Source organism: Petromyzon marinus, chromosome 30 (assembly GCF_048934315.1).
Source record: "Petromyzon marinus isolate PM22_M1 ecotype Great Lakes invasive population chromosome 30, UKy_Petmar_22M1.pri1.0, whole genome shotgun sequence".
Lineage (NCBI taxonomy): Eukaryota > Metazoa > Chordata > Hyperoartia > Petromyzontiformes > Petromyzontidae > Petromyzon > Petromyzon marinus.
The window spans coordinates 9,978,125-9,991,659 of record NC_133696.1 but is presented as its reverse complement, the minus strand read 5'-3'; the positions used below and the strand labels follow the sequence as shown (position 1 = coordinate 9,991,659).

Genomic DNA, 13,535 nt, shown 5'->3' with positions numbered 1-13,535 from the left:
GATAAGAGAAGATATTCAGACAAGATAGAGATCAATTGGCTTTTTTATGTCAATCATTTTGTTGACTTTACCAAGATTTGCATTTGAGCTGACATTCGATGCACCCTCTATTTTTGTTCAAGAATTCAGCACCCCCTTGCGCTGCTTGGGGTTCTCAGCCTGTGCCAGGTTTGCTTATCCCCACCACCCACCACCACCGCAAATTTAATTTCAGTCCAATTTCAATTATCAGTTATTTTACAAATGCTTAATTCCCAAGCCGCTCAAGGCAATAGCTACATCTAAGGGTGCGCCTGCCAAAATGAGTGTTTGGGGTCGTGCTTATGTCTGCCGGAGATCTTGAACTAACAATGGAAATTCCACATTACTATGGTTTGGGCCAGTCTGTCCAAAAAAAACACCTTGTTAAATTGCCACACATTGATGCTTAGGGGCCATCCATAAATGACGTCACGCGATTTTGAACGATTCTTGACCCCACCCCCCTCATCACACGGCGTCACAAAAAGTCAGACCCCCCTTCAAATATGACGTCACAAAGTTATGCCCCCCCCCCCCAAAACCATATTTCCATTTTGAAAATAAAACATGCTTCAAATCGCTTTAAACTATTGTCATTGTAGTGCGTATTTAATATGGCGCTGCACTCTGATGTTGTAGGAGTGTTGTTATAACAATTCTATATTTATTTAAAGTTGCGCATTTTGATGTGACGTCACATTTCTCAACCCCCCCCCCCCCTCGTCACACATCGTCACAAATGTCTGACCCCCCCCCCCTCCCCAGGTGCGTGACGTCATTTATGGACGGCCCCCTATGCCATCCACCCTGCATGTATGTTCGACTATGTCGTTTCTCTGGCCGGGATTTGAACTCGCAACTGAACTTCCAATTGTCGAGTACCCCAACCGCAGCTTCTCTTAACCCAGACACGAGGTGCGTAACGGTGATGCCAGGGCAGGAACGACAAAAACCCCCCACGGCGAAATCTAAACAAAGAGGAAGACACGTCTACACAGGAGAAGCTTTCAAATAAATCTGATGCTTACATAGTGTAGTAAGTATGAGATTCTGAGTCTCAACTTGCTTTCTAATTTATCACATACGATTACGACTTGCAGTGGTATGCGTGAGAAATGCTGTGTGGTGTTTTCCATTCAAACTCAAACAATTTGGCGTTTTGGAGAGGCCAGATGATTCATGCACGCTCACCCCCCTGCATCTGTGATCTCCGCTAAGCTCATTCTTGGGAGTCCACAACGGTTACTCACGTTAGGTCGAGGCAACCTCGTGGAAAACATCGCTTCGCCGTGAACATTTTAGAGTATTAATAATAACAACAAATAGAGAAATGCATAACGTGGACAAGACTTCACCCACACGAAGGACCGTGACTCAAGACGCCGGGGCCAAGCGAGGCGTCGCTCAATCCGCGTGACACGAAGCGTGCCTGTGAGCGTGCATCTGTGCGTGCGTGCGTGGTTGTACACATCCAGCCCAGACCATCGCTCGCTTTCGTCGCCCTCGGGGCTGATATTGACACATCCTCCACGAGGTACCCATTATGGGGCTGAGTCAACCAGCACACACTCACTCACTCACACAAAAGACAAAGATCCCCCCCCGAATAGCCTTAACAGACTGTGTGAGAAAGTGCTGTTAGTGGCCAGCACCTCGCCCGACCGCCTTTGTCTCCGCAGTGGCGATGTTTACAGACCGCACCAGGTACTGTACTCATCTGAGGCTGAGTCGACCTAGGGGAGGCCAATGACCGGTTCAGATAACCGCCGCTGGTGTTGGCCGTGAGCGGGAAAAGAGCTCACTCAAACGCACACTGACACACGCACACTCACACATTCACTCACTCACACACATGCACACTCACACACTCACTGACACACTCACTCACATTCACTCACGCACTCAATGACACACTCACACACACGCACATTCACTAACTCACTCACACATTCACTCACACACAAACACGCACACTCAAGCACTCACACACTCACTGACACACTCACTCACACACACACTCACTCACACACTCACTCCCGCACACTCACACACTCACTCGCACACTCACTGACACACTCACACACATTGACACTCACTTACACACTCACTCACACACTCACAAACACGCACACTCAAGCACTCACACACTCACTGACACACTCACTCACTCACACACTCACTCACACACTCACTCACGCACACTCACACACTCACTCACGCACACTGACACACTCAAACGCACACTCACTGACACACACTCACTTACACACATTCACACTCACTCACGCCTTCAACTACCGATGCCGAACTTCACATAAGGGGCCATCCATTTAGTCCGTACGCATGGAGGGGGAGGGGGGGGTAACCCAAACGCGTACGTTTGTGTATGGGGGGGGGGGGTCTACTGACAATGTACACATAGGAAACGGGGTTGGGGGGGGGTGAAGCCTCGATAATAATTTGTCTACATTGGCCTTCAAATGAGTTAGATGGCCCGGCGGTGGACTGTTTGCTTAAACACGTGAATATTATTCATCCTTGATCATTTCTGCGTCGATTAAATATCGGCCGTTCTATAGGATTCGGGGGGGTGAGATGGGGGGGGGTGCGTCAGGCGAACGTACGCAGGTGGGGGGGGGGGGGGTCAAAAGTCCGCGTGAGTACAGGGAGGGAGGGGGGGAGGGATCAAGTTCTGACAGATTTTTGCGACCTACTCAATGGATGTCTGCCTACCCGCACGGATGCCTCGTCCTGACGCCCACTCTTCCCCTGCGTTACGAGTCCCTCTACCCCATCCTCAACGCCCGCTCCCCACCGCACACTGCCGAATCACAGCCCACGTCTTCATCATCAGCCCCCAGTCGACCACCCACCCCCGCCCCGACTCTCTTTTGAACACCTTTTCTCACAAAACGCACGCACGCACACAAAAACCCGCGTGGCTGATCTCACGTGCGGAACACATCCGGGCAGTGTCGGCTATCCAGAGAGAAGCCCTTTGCCTGCATGCCACACACGCCCACTACCGGAGAGCTCCCCCCCCCTCCTCATCCCCCCTATAGCCTAAACACACTGTTGGGGCAAGTGCTGCTTGCGAGCATCTATGAAGGCCGGCACAACGCACGAAGGAGGTGGGTGGGTGACCAAACACCACGCCCGGTCGCCTTTGGGTCCTTAATTGGCTATGTGTACTCATTTGAGGCTGAGTCGACCTAGGGGAGGCCCCGGACCTGGTCAGATAATCGTCACTGGTTGTGAGTAGCCGTGATCGGGAATCGAACTCGGGGCCGCCACAGGGTTCGTAGCACAGCAGCGCGCTAACCGCTACACTACCGATCCCAAAACAACAACAGCCATTCGCCACTCAGTGGCGGTGACGTCACCACGACGCTTGTGCCAGGACATGTGCACCTTGAGGCCACGTGAAGTGTCGAACGCCCGCTGGCAGGAGGTCACGGCGCAGACCCAGCAGGTGCCACGGGTCGACTGACTGAGATGACTGGCTGATGCACCACCTGTGCCCCCTACTGTGCCAACTTGCTGTGCTTTAGCCACCCGGCGCTCCGCTCGTTGTTGTGAGCGAACTCGGATCCCCACACACACAGACACACACACTCACCCTCTACCCACATCCCACATGGCCCAGACTCCCCACCCCCACCACCGCTTCCACCCAGCCATGTTTCCCCCATCCTCGATCTTCCTACTTCGCAGCGCTCACGTGCGCCGGTCACTTTTGGATTCCAGAACTCGGACATCAAAGCCCCCCCCCCCCGGTTGACGCTCAAGGGCCTCGCGGTTCCCTTCCGCTCGAAGTGTTTCGGGCTTTGTCCAACAACGGTGAATGTGACTTCGCCGTTGTCGCGATCGAGGGTGCGTGCTGAACACTTGATCATGGGCATCGTACACAATCCCCCATCGCACCCAGCCCCCTACCTTGCAGATGTTCCAAAACTTTTGCCAATCAATGCGCGCTAAGGTGGAACATATTTCGGCAGCTACGCGGGATGGCGATGGGTGGGGTGGGGTGGGTGGGGTGGGTGGTGGTGCGGTGGATGCGACGATACATTGCCGGGCGCAAAATAGGTTTGCAGCTGTCACCTGCTGCAAACCCGCAAATCCGGAGACTTTTTAGAATTTTGCAGCCGGACAGACACGGAGAGATCTCTATGGGACCGTTTTTGCCAGCATCAAAATCATGTAAAACAAGCCTAGGCTCTTTGGTTCTTTCGGTAAAGTCACGTAGAAAGATAAAATAATGAATTAAATAATAGCATACGACGTTTCGCAATCGTCATCAGGTGCAGAGCCAAATTTATTGTGAGGGTTGTTTTGTGCAGTCACTGGTGGTGACCAAGCCGAGAGCATCAAATCACACTCGTGACACAAAAAGTGCTTGCCACAAATGAACCACAATACCTTGCTGATATCACGGAGCATAACCCATCACGTCATCCTCGCAAGCGGCTTTTGGCCAGCCATCGAACAATGATGGTCACTGCATCACGTGCTTTCAGATGCACTTCTGCAACCGTCTGGAACACTCTTCCGTCCGATATTAGGAAGCCACTTGGAGCCTTCCACTTTTAAATCATCTAGATTAAAAACTATTTTTTATCACTGCTTTTTGGCTACGTACGATGCAACAGAAGTTCAACATGCATACGCTTGAGAACGCAGCCGAGATTCGAACCCAGGTTCCCTGCGGTGCCGGCTCAGCGCGTTGACCTCTGAGCCACCCGGCCACCTGTGAGACGTTTCAACTTCTAAAGAAGGAGAATTGAACCACAATGAATACGAAATCTCTAACAAAACAAGCTGTGTTTGTATTGGCACATGCCTTAACTTTTAATAGGTTAATTGTGTCCACTTAATAAGCATTAAGTGGACACAATTCCAAGAATAGGTTTTCGAAGTTATCCTATTCAAAAAGCTGGAATACTATAAGTTAGAATGTATATAGCTGATGAGTTTGTCCCAAACAATAAAATAATATCGCATGTTCAGTTATTAATCTGGTGATCCTATCAAATTATTGTAAACAATATACAATTTTTATATTCTTGGTTCTTTCGGTAAAGTCACGTAGAAGGGAAACAATAAAATACTAATTTTATTGCTTTATTTTTTTGTTTCCCTTCTACGTGACTTTACCGAAAGAACCAAGAATATGAATCCCTGCAGTCACGAAAGCTTTAAATCAAAATATACAATTTTGTTTGCCTTTCGTAACTCTTACGCGGCATGATTATGTTCTGCTTCCAGACTCTTAACTTGGTTCACGTTCTTAAATAAGGTTCCCTGTAATTTCCAGGAAAGTAGGGTGAAAAAAACGAGTGTCCCTTATTTATCGGGACCATCCTGGAAGGGGAGAGTTCAGCAAACTCGCATCCCGCAAAGGAGGGATGAGCGTTCACAAACGTGGAACTAAAGACTAAATGATGACATACTCTTTGTTTCTTTCGGTAAAGTGACGTAGGTAGAAAAATAATAATAATAGATCACGACGTTTCGATCGCAACACAAGCAATCGTCATCAGGTGGGACAACCACGGCAAGAAACAAACTGATGAAGTAGGCAGTGGTTGTGGTTGTCCCACCTGATGACGAGTGCTTGTGTTGCGATCGAAACATCGTGATCTATGATTATTTTTCTACCCACGTGACTTTACCGAAAGAACCAAAGAGTATGGATTCCTGCAGTCACGAAAGCTTCAAATCAAGATTAAATTATTACACTATTGTTTTATTTCACCAGGTAAGGCCCAATGAGCTGCATCGCTCTTGTTCAGAAGCGACCTGGCCAGAAATGATAAGGGGCCGTCCATAAATGACGTCACGCACCTGGGGGGGGGGGGGGCGGGGGGGTTGAGAAATGTGACGTCACATCAAAATTCGCAACTTTAAATAAATATAGACAACACGTTCTACTTAATTAAATAGACTTTTTAATAAATGTTTTCTCCTACAACATCAGAGTGCAGCGGCACATTAAATACGCACTACAATGACAATAGTTTAAAGCGATTTGAAGCATGTTCTATATTTTTTGGGGAGGGGGCAGAGCTTTGTGACGTCATATTTGAGGGGGGTCTGACTTTTTGTGACGCCGTGTGACGAGGGGGGGGGGGTCAAAAATCGTCCGAAATCGCGTGACGTCATTTATGGACGGCCCCTAACAGTGAAGTGGCTTATGTGGAAATGTATAGCAGCCACATTCTCTAAACGGACGTTGATTCTAAATGTGGAGGGAAAAACCAAGGGACCCGGAGAAAAATCCACGCGACCACGGGGAGAGAGACACCGCAAACTCCAAATATACAGCAGCAGCAGGCGTCAGGGTCGGAATCGAACCCACGACCTCCTGCGTGCCAGGAGGTATATGCACTCACAGGTTAACAACCTACTTTTCTGTCCTGTAATTTGTTGTTGTTAGGCAAAGCCCTCCAAACCCATTTTTATCCGTTGCTTTCCTTGGCTGCTCCAGTCCAGTAGTGGCCTCCGAGTTGTGTAACTTCGTTCCCCCATCTCTGCTTCTCTAGTCTCCACGCGGTCTCTATTCTGTAGCTCATATTGTCCACCTCTCGTGAGTCAATCTCCTGACGTGCCCTGTATTGTCATCCACTGGCTACCTCGTAGCTCTGCATGCTCTGCACATGTGTGTCTGTGTGTGTGTCTGTGTGTGTGTGTGTCTGTGTGTGTATCTGTGTGTCTGTGTCTGTGTGTGTGTCTGTGTGTGTGTCTGTGTGTGTGTCTGTGTGTGTGTGTCTGTGTGTGTGTCTGTGTGTGTGTCTGTGTGTGTCTGTGTCTGTGTGTGTGTCTGTGTGTGTGTCATGAGCGGTGGTGCGGCGGTTAGCGCGCTGCGCAACGAATCAGGCGAGTCCGAGTTCGATTCATGCTCACGGCCAACAACGCAAGTGATGATTGTCTGAACCGGTCATGGGCCTCCCCTAGGTCGACTCAGCATTAAATGAGTACCTGGTGCGGTGTGTAAACATCGCCACGAGGGAGACAAAGGCGGCCGAGTTTGGTGCTGGCCACCCACCTCATCGCGTGCCGTGCCGGCCTTCATAGGTGCTCGCTAACAGCACTTGGCCCAGTCTGGGGGTGGGAGCGGTCTTTGTCTTTGTGCAGTGATGGTGTATTTGTCTTTGTGCAGTGATGGTGTCTTTATCTTTGTGCAGTGATGGTGTCTTTGTCTTTGTCTTTGTGCAGTGATGGTGTCTTTGTCTCTGTGCAGTAATGCTGTATTTGTCTTTGTGCAGTGATGGTGTCTTTGTCTTTGTGCAGTGATGGTGTATTTGTCTTTGTGCAGTGATGGTGTCTTTGTCTTTGTGCAGTGATGGTGTATTTGTCTCTGTGCAGTGATGGTGTCTTTGTCTTGTTGCAGTGATGGTGTCTTTGTCTTTGTGCAGTGATGGTGTATTTGTCTTTGTGCAGTGATGGTGTCTTTGTGCAGTGATGGTGTCTTTGTCTTTGTGCAGTGATGGTGTCTTTGTGCAGTGATGGTGTCTTTGTGCCGTGATGGTGTATTTACGATGCACAATCCCTGCCTTCCTTAAAGCAGTGGATGAGATTTGTCCACAGCCGTGCCTGGCTCATTAAGCCGTCACCGGGGACGAAGTTTGACTTCCACGGCGATCTCGGCTCTGCTCGTGTTTACGACCAGACCTGTGGATCGCGAGATTTGATTTGATATGTGGACGCGCTTAATGCGGTGAGTTGCTATTTACCAAGTTGATATGAACGCAATCCCTCTAAGACTCATATGGTATATGCCACTACTGTGTGTGTGTATTGTATATGCAAGGGGTTAACAACAGCCCTGTGTAATATCGACTCAAGGTCACAAGATCAGATTCCTGGAAAGGCCGTAGGGAGAAGGCGGTTAGCAAGCTGTGACGCTTTTTTTGTAAAATGCTTCCATTCAGCTTTCGCTGATATTCGTGCAACAGGTCTTGTTTTTATTTGATCAATATACATTTTCACGACACTATGCCGTGCCTCAAACGAATGCGTTTGCAGTATTTCCCACTGAAACCACATGCAGTCATGAACACACACATCGAGACCGATCTCTAAAGCCGTGGTTCTCAACCATTTGCTGGCGTCTGTGTACGCCTCTGAACGTCAATATTTTAACCAGTTGTCCATTTTATGAGGTACATCCTAACTAGCTGATAACTGCAAGCAAATAAAAATCACCGCACGCTCGGCACGCGTGACGGAATGTGTTCGCGCTCGCTGCTTACTCTTGCGAACCACTTTGTTTACGATCAATGAGTTTAGAAAGGTCTTTCATATCGTCCTGGGTTACCATGTTTATTAATTGTTTTTTTTAATCGTAGTTATTTTATATTGGCCGATTCATACGTGACTATTTACATGATATAGTTTCACACATTTATCAATCACCTCACGTGCCCCCTGGGATATTGCCACATACTTCCAGAGATCCCCCCCCCCCCAGTTGAGAACCACCACCGCTCTAGACAATGCACAAAGGTGAATAAACAGGCTTAGGCTAGGTGTCGTCGCTGACCAGGATGATGGCCGCTGGGCGAGACTGGCTTTGTTAACGGCAAGCCAAAGAAGAGAACACGTTCCACAGAGGACGATCACCGGGGAGATGGAGTCGATGGGATCCGTCCGCGTGCAGGTGCTGGATGGATTGTTGGATCGTGAGAAGCGTGGTGTGGAGGCTTGGGTAGGCCTTCGTCCAGCAATGAGTTTTAACATGGCTGATGATGATCATGCGAAAGTGTAAATTGTGTCGACAAAGCATTCATTTCTAACGAACAGAAAAACATCTCAGAATTATAGTCACGCATTGCTTCGAACTGTAGTTTTATTTTTTAAGTGCCACAACCAAGTTGCAATGACGGCGGTAATCTATTCCATGGTTCAAATCCTGACGGCAGTTTTTTTCTTGCTGTGGTTGTCTCACCTGATGACGATTGCTCGTGTTGCGATGGAAACGTCGTGATCTATGATTTTTCTGCCTACGTGACTTTACCGAAAGAACCAACGAGTATGGATTCCTGCCATTTTCCCATCTGTTATAAAGCAGATGTTCCATGGCACGAGTCTCACCGTGGCAATGTCTTTGTCCATATATGTCAAATCGTAGGGTAACCAGAGCTGTGGTTCGGTAATAAAATTGTCAAAATGTACCTGATTTGTGCTTTTCACTCGAGCTAGTCGTTCTCGACCACACCGTAATCACGTTTGAAGTTCGCAGGTATTCCGAATGAAGGAAATAAAATGCTGCAGTTGAATTTGACCATTGCGTCATTTCATAAGAAGCAATTCAATTAAACTAAATAAGGTTCAAGGTAAAATGATACCGAGTGTCAATATTTCTCTGCTCACATGGCAAAATGACGCAGCACTCATAAACCCGTTGACTGCCCCTTAACCCGTTTGTGGATATTCCACATTCCCATGGCAGAGCCCAGTCTATAGGATGAGCACTGATGACGTCTCGCAAAAATTGTCCTCATTTTATCAACTCCAGAGGAACAATTGGCTGACTCAGAACCAAGATTTGAACTGGCATTCTTCCGATTGTGAGTTGAGCGTTCTAACCACGGAGCAGGACTAACAGATCACACACATTCTTTGTACAATGTACAATACAGTACTTGAATAAACTTTTTAACAAAATAAGAAACCCAATTTTTTGTTCTAAAAACGCCGGCACCTTTGCAGAAGGACCGTGCCTCCTCTCTGCCCTGAGGTGCGCAATGGCGCGCAGGAATGCACAGCGATGTTAAAAGTTACGCGAGATAAGGCCAAAGATTAGGGGCCAAGAGAAACAAAACAGATGGAGCGAGTGAGCGCGACCTGAGATCCGATCCTTACTGGGATGATGCTATGAGCACATTGATTGTCCCCGTCCAGGCCTGGGCCGCATGGCCGACCGCTGTCTATTAAAGCATCTCGAGTTTCCCTCTCCCCTGAGAGGCAAGGGGGAGCCCATTAAGTTGCCAGTGTTGCAGAGCGCAGAGGGTTTGGGCGAGGGGCAGAGGGGGAGGGAGGCACGGGTTGGGGTTACCGGGAAACGGAGCTCACAGCGCCCCGGGTGTTGCTCAGGGCCGCGTTACGCGATGCAGTGGCGGCTTGCAACCAAATAAAAAAGCTCGTGGAGAGAAATTTGGTAGCCATGGTGGAGGGGGGGGCAGTGGGTAGAGTGGCTTTGTGGCCTTGGGTTCAAAATCAAGTCAAGTCGCCCAGAGAAAAATCCAGGTTCTTAAGTGCAGCCATCTGATGTTTTCATCCCGGCCGCAAATAGCTGGACACCGAACACCATCTTACAAAGTGCTATGTCAGTTAAGTGTTAGCATTGCGTTGTTTTGCTTCTAGTTGAAATCATACCAAGAGCGCTCTCTGCAGAGAGAGGGCATTTGTACGGCTCTCTCCACGCTGACCAGGTTTCGTGGAAGAGGTGGGAGTACCCACACTTTACCCCACCGATCGACTAAACTGTAGCACACTTATAACACTTGGTGGACGGTTGCGCGAAATCAATCCGCTTTCCCCATAATTTCTGCATATTTCTTTCAGAATATTTACACTGGAGAAATCCAATGAGCCGTAAAGCTCTTTTTTCACAAATTTCAGGTAGTTGTTTTCACAACTTGCCGCGCCGGGAGGATACATCGACCTGGCGACCTCAGGATTGCAAGTGCAGTGTTGCTGACCCGTTACACAATATTCCCTCGCCTTAAACAAAAATAATTGAGTGATCTCCTTTCATGGCTATATGACACCTTGTGGTCCAATTAAGAAGGTAAATGCCATTCTTTTCACGGTGTGGGTTTTAGTTGGGGGTTTTGTAGACTTGCAGTCAGGCGATTGGCTCGTGCGCTTCGTAGCTGCCACCCGCAAACGGTTGGACAGCGCAGCTGTTCACAGCGAGCAAACGCAACTAAAATAGACAAAGATCCCCCCAATTATCCCCACCAGCCTTTCGTGGGCGCGTTCTATCGGCGAGCACCTATTAATACCGGCACTGCCCGCGAGGTGCTGACTTGGCAGGCGCCATTCTGGGCTTTACCTTTTGCCCAGAACCGATGTTTGCACAATGCACTGTTACTCATTTAAGGCTGAGTATACTGAGTATATTTCACTGGCTCGTGTTTTTATGCTTGGGTTCAAACCCAGGTCACAAACGTATCATGAAAGTCGGTCACGTCAAAGTTCATTCCTTGCTCAAATGAGCCTTGGGTGGCACTAATTTCCATTTTCTGCCTGAGGCAGTGGTGGAAATTCGACATTCCTATGGTAGGGGGGGCAGTCTGTCTATCGGACAACCAGTATTGACTGCCCAAAAAGTGACACCAATGTTGTAGATTGTGGAGGAGTTATGATGATGATGATGATCACGGGTTGTTTTTGTTTAGCATTTGGAGGAAACCACAGAACCCAGAGGAACCCCATGCAGAACAAAATGAGAACATAAACTAATCACAAACTATTTTATTATTTTAGCAGGTAATGCCCACTGAGCTTTATAGCGCTTTTCAGAAGCAACCTGGCCACAAATGATAGCTCAACGAAGTGGCTTATCACGTGCACATTTATAGCAGTCAGATACTCAAAGCACCCGTGAAGAAAAACACCTGAAGACCCGGAGGAAAATCCACGCCACCACGGGGAGAGAGAGACATGCAAACCCCAAATATACAACAGCCGTCGGGATCGATCCCACGATCTCCATACTAGGCGAGGCAGATAACAGCTCGCCAGCGTGGCGCCCCTTAACATACACACTCCATACAGAACAGTGCCCGAGCCGGGTATCGAACCCAGGACCTTCATGCTGTGGGATCCAGTGACGCTGGTATAGGTGGAGGTGGTGGCGCTGGTTGTGGTGCAGTGGTTGGTGGGGGAGCGGTAGTGCAGCGGTTAGCGCTCTGCGCTTGCAAACCCAGCCACCCGAGTTCGATTGCCATTCACGGCCTGCCAAAGCCAGTGACAATTATCTGACCCGGTTCTGGCCCACCCCCTAGGTCGACTCAGCCTCAAATGAGAACCTGGCGCGGTGTGAAAATATCTCCACTAGGGAGACAAAGGCGGCCGGGCGTGGTGTTGGCCAGCTACGCACTCGTGTGCCGTGCCGGCCTTCATAGGTGCTCACAAACAGCACTTGCCCCAACAGTCCGTTAAGTCTACACGGGGGATCTTTGTCTTTGTTGTAGTGATTGTGGTAGTGGTGGTGGCGGCGGTGCACGGCCACCCTGACAGACCACACATCAGCTGATGGCATGCGCGATTATCTCAGGAAGCTACGCACGGGGTTAATACCCTGGGAACAGAATGATGGCTCGGATAAGCGCGGACGGGGGTGGGGGTGCTGACAAGGGCTACCCTGGACAGGTTGGCTTCGTGGTTGAAACTCTCCTTCCCCCCCCCGACCACAGCAGGTGAACCGTGGAAAAAAAAAACCCTGCCCTGGCAAAACGTTTCCATCTGACAGCTTCCGTGCTGGAGGCAAAAGCAGGCGGGGGGGGGGGGGAAGAGCGCGCGCGGGCCCTCCCCAGGAGGAGTTCGGGCCACAAAGCTCGGACGCGAGGTGCACTGCGAGGCAAGGGAGGAAGACGTTGGCGTGTTTTTCGTGAAGCCCCCTTTGGGCTGCCCCCCCCCCCCCCTTTAGCAAACAGGTGACTGTGATGTTGGTAGAGGCTGGCGGGAGGGGGGTGGTGTTTAAGCCCCGGGGGCTAAGCTTACTCTGGGCAAGGTTGAAGCTGCTGCAACGTTGGGGTCACTGTGGCTTCGAATTTGGTGTCGCGAGAGCAGCGTTCAGGCCACGTCACCGGCAAATGTCGCAGGACGCAACCATATTGTCAGAGGTGTGTTCCGTTGACTCGTACTGTTTACGATATTTGTATTGGAAAAAAAGGTGCCGTAGATATAACTGCTCAACCCGAGATATTCATACTTCGATACTTGCATTGCGTTTGTGCTGTTCGCCTTTAGGCGTTCTCCGGTCTGACACTGGTAAGACAAGGCCATATACAAGAAGTCTGTTTCTGGTGTAGGGCCCATTTTGTGAAAAAAATTATTTCACTATATGGAAGCCCTCGGCACAATTGTGGCAACAGGATTACAGTCCTATACTCAGCTGATGATCCCCAAAAAGAGCAATACCAGTCAAGTTTCCCTGTTTACACTGGTGGTGAGACAATGGCGTGAAGAAGCTGTCTCTGGTGTAGGCGATTCAGTTTTCAAAGACAATGCATATATTAACAAAGACAATGCATATATTAACAAATACAAAGCATATATTAGCAAATACAATGCATATGTTAACAAATACAATGCATATTTCGATTTAAAGCTTTCGTGACTGCAAGGATTCATCTTATTTGGTTCTTTCGGTAAAGTCACGTAGAATGAGAATAAAATAATAAAATAAAATAAGACAATAAAATTCTCACGACGTTTTGGCCACAACACAAGTAGCCTTCATCAGGTGAAAGAACAGAACTGTCGGGACGACAGTGCTTCAA

At 49.0% G+C, this 13,535-nt stretch overlaps 1 long non-coding RNA gene across 1 annotated transcript in view; it reads left to right on the top strand.

Moving 5' to 3' along the window:
* Positions 1-13,535, top strand: part of LOC116947599 (uncharacterized) — a 49,488-nt gene that overhangs the window by 31,426 nt on the left and 4,527 nt on the right. The gene's annotated exons all lie outside the window — the stretch shown is intronic.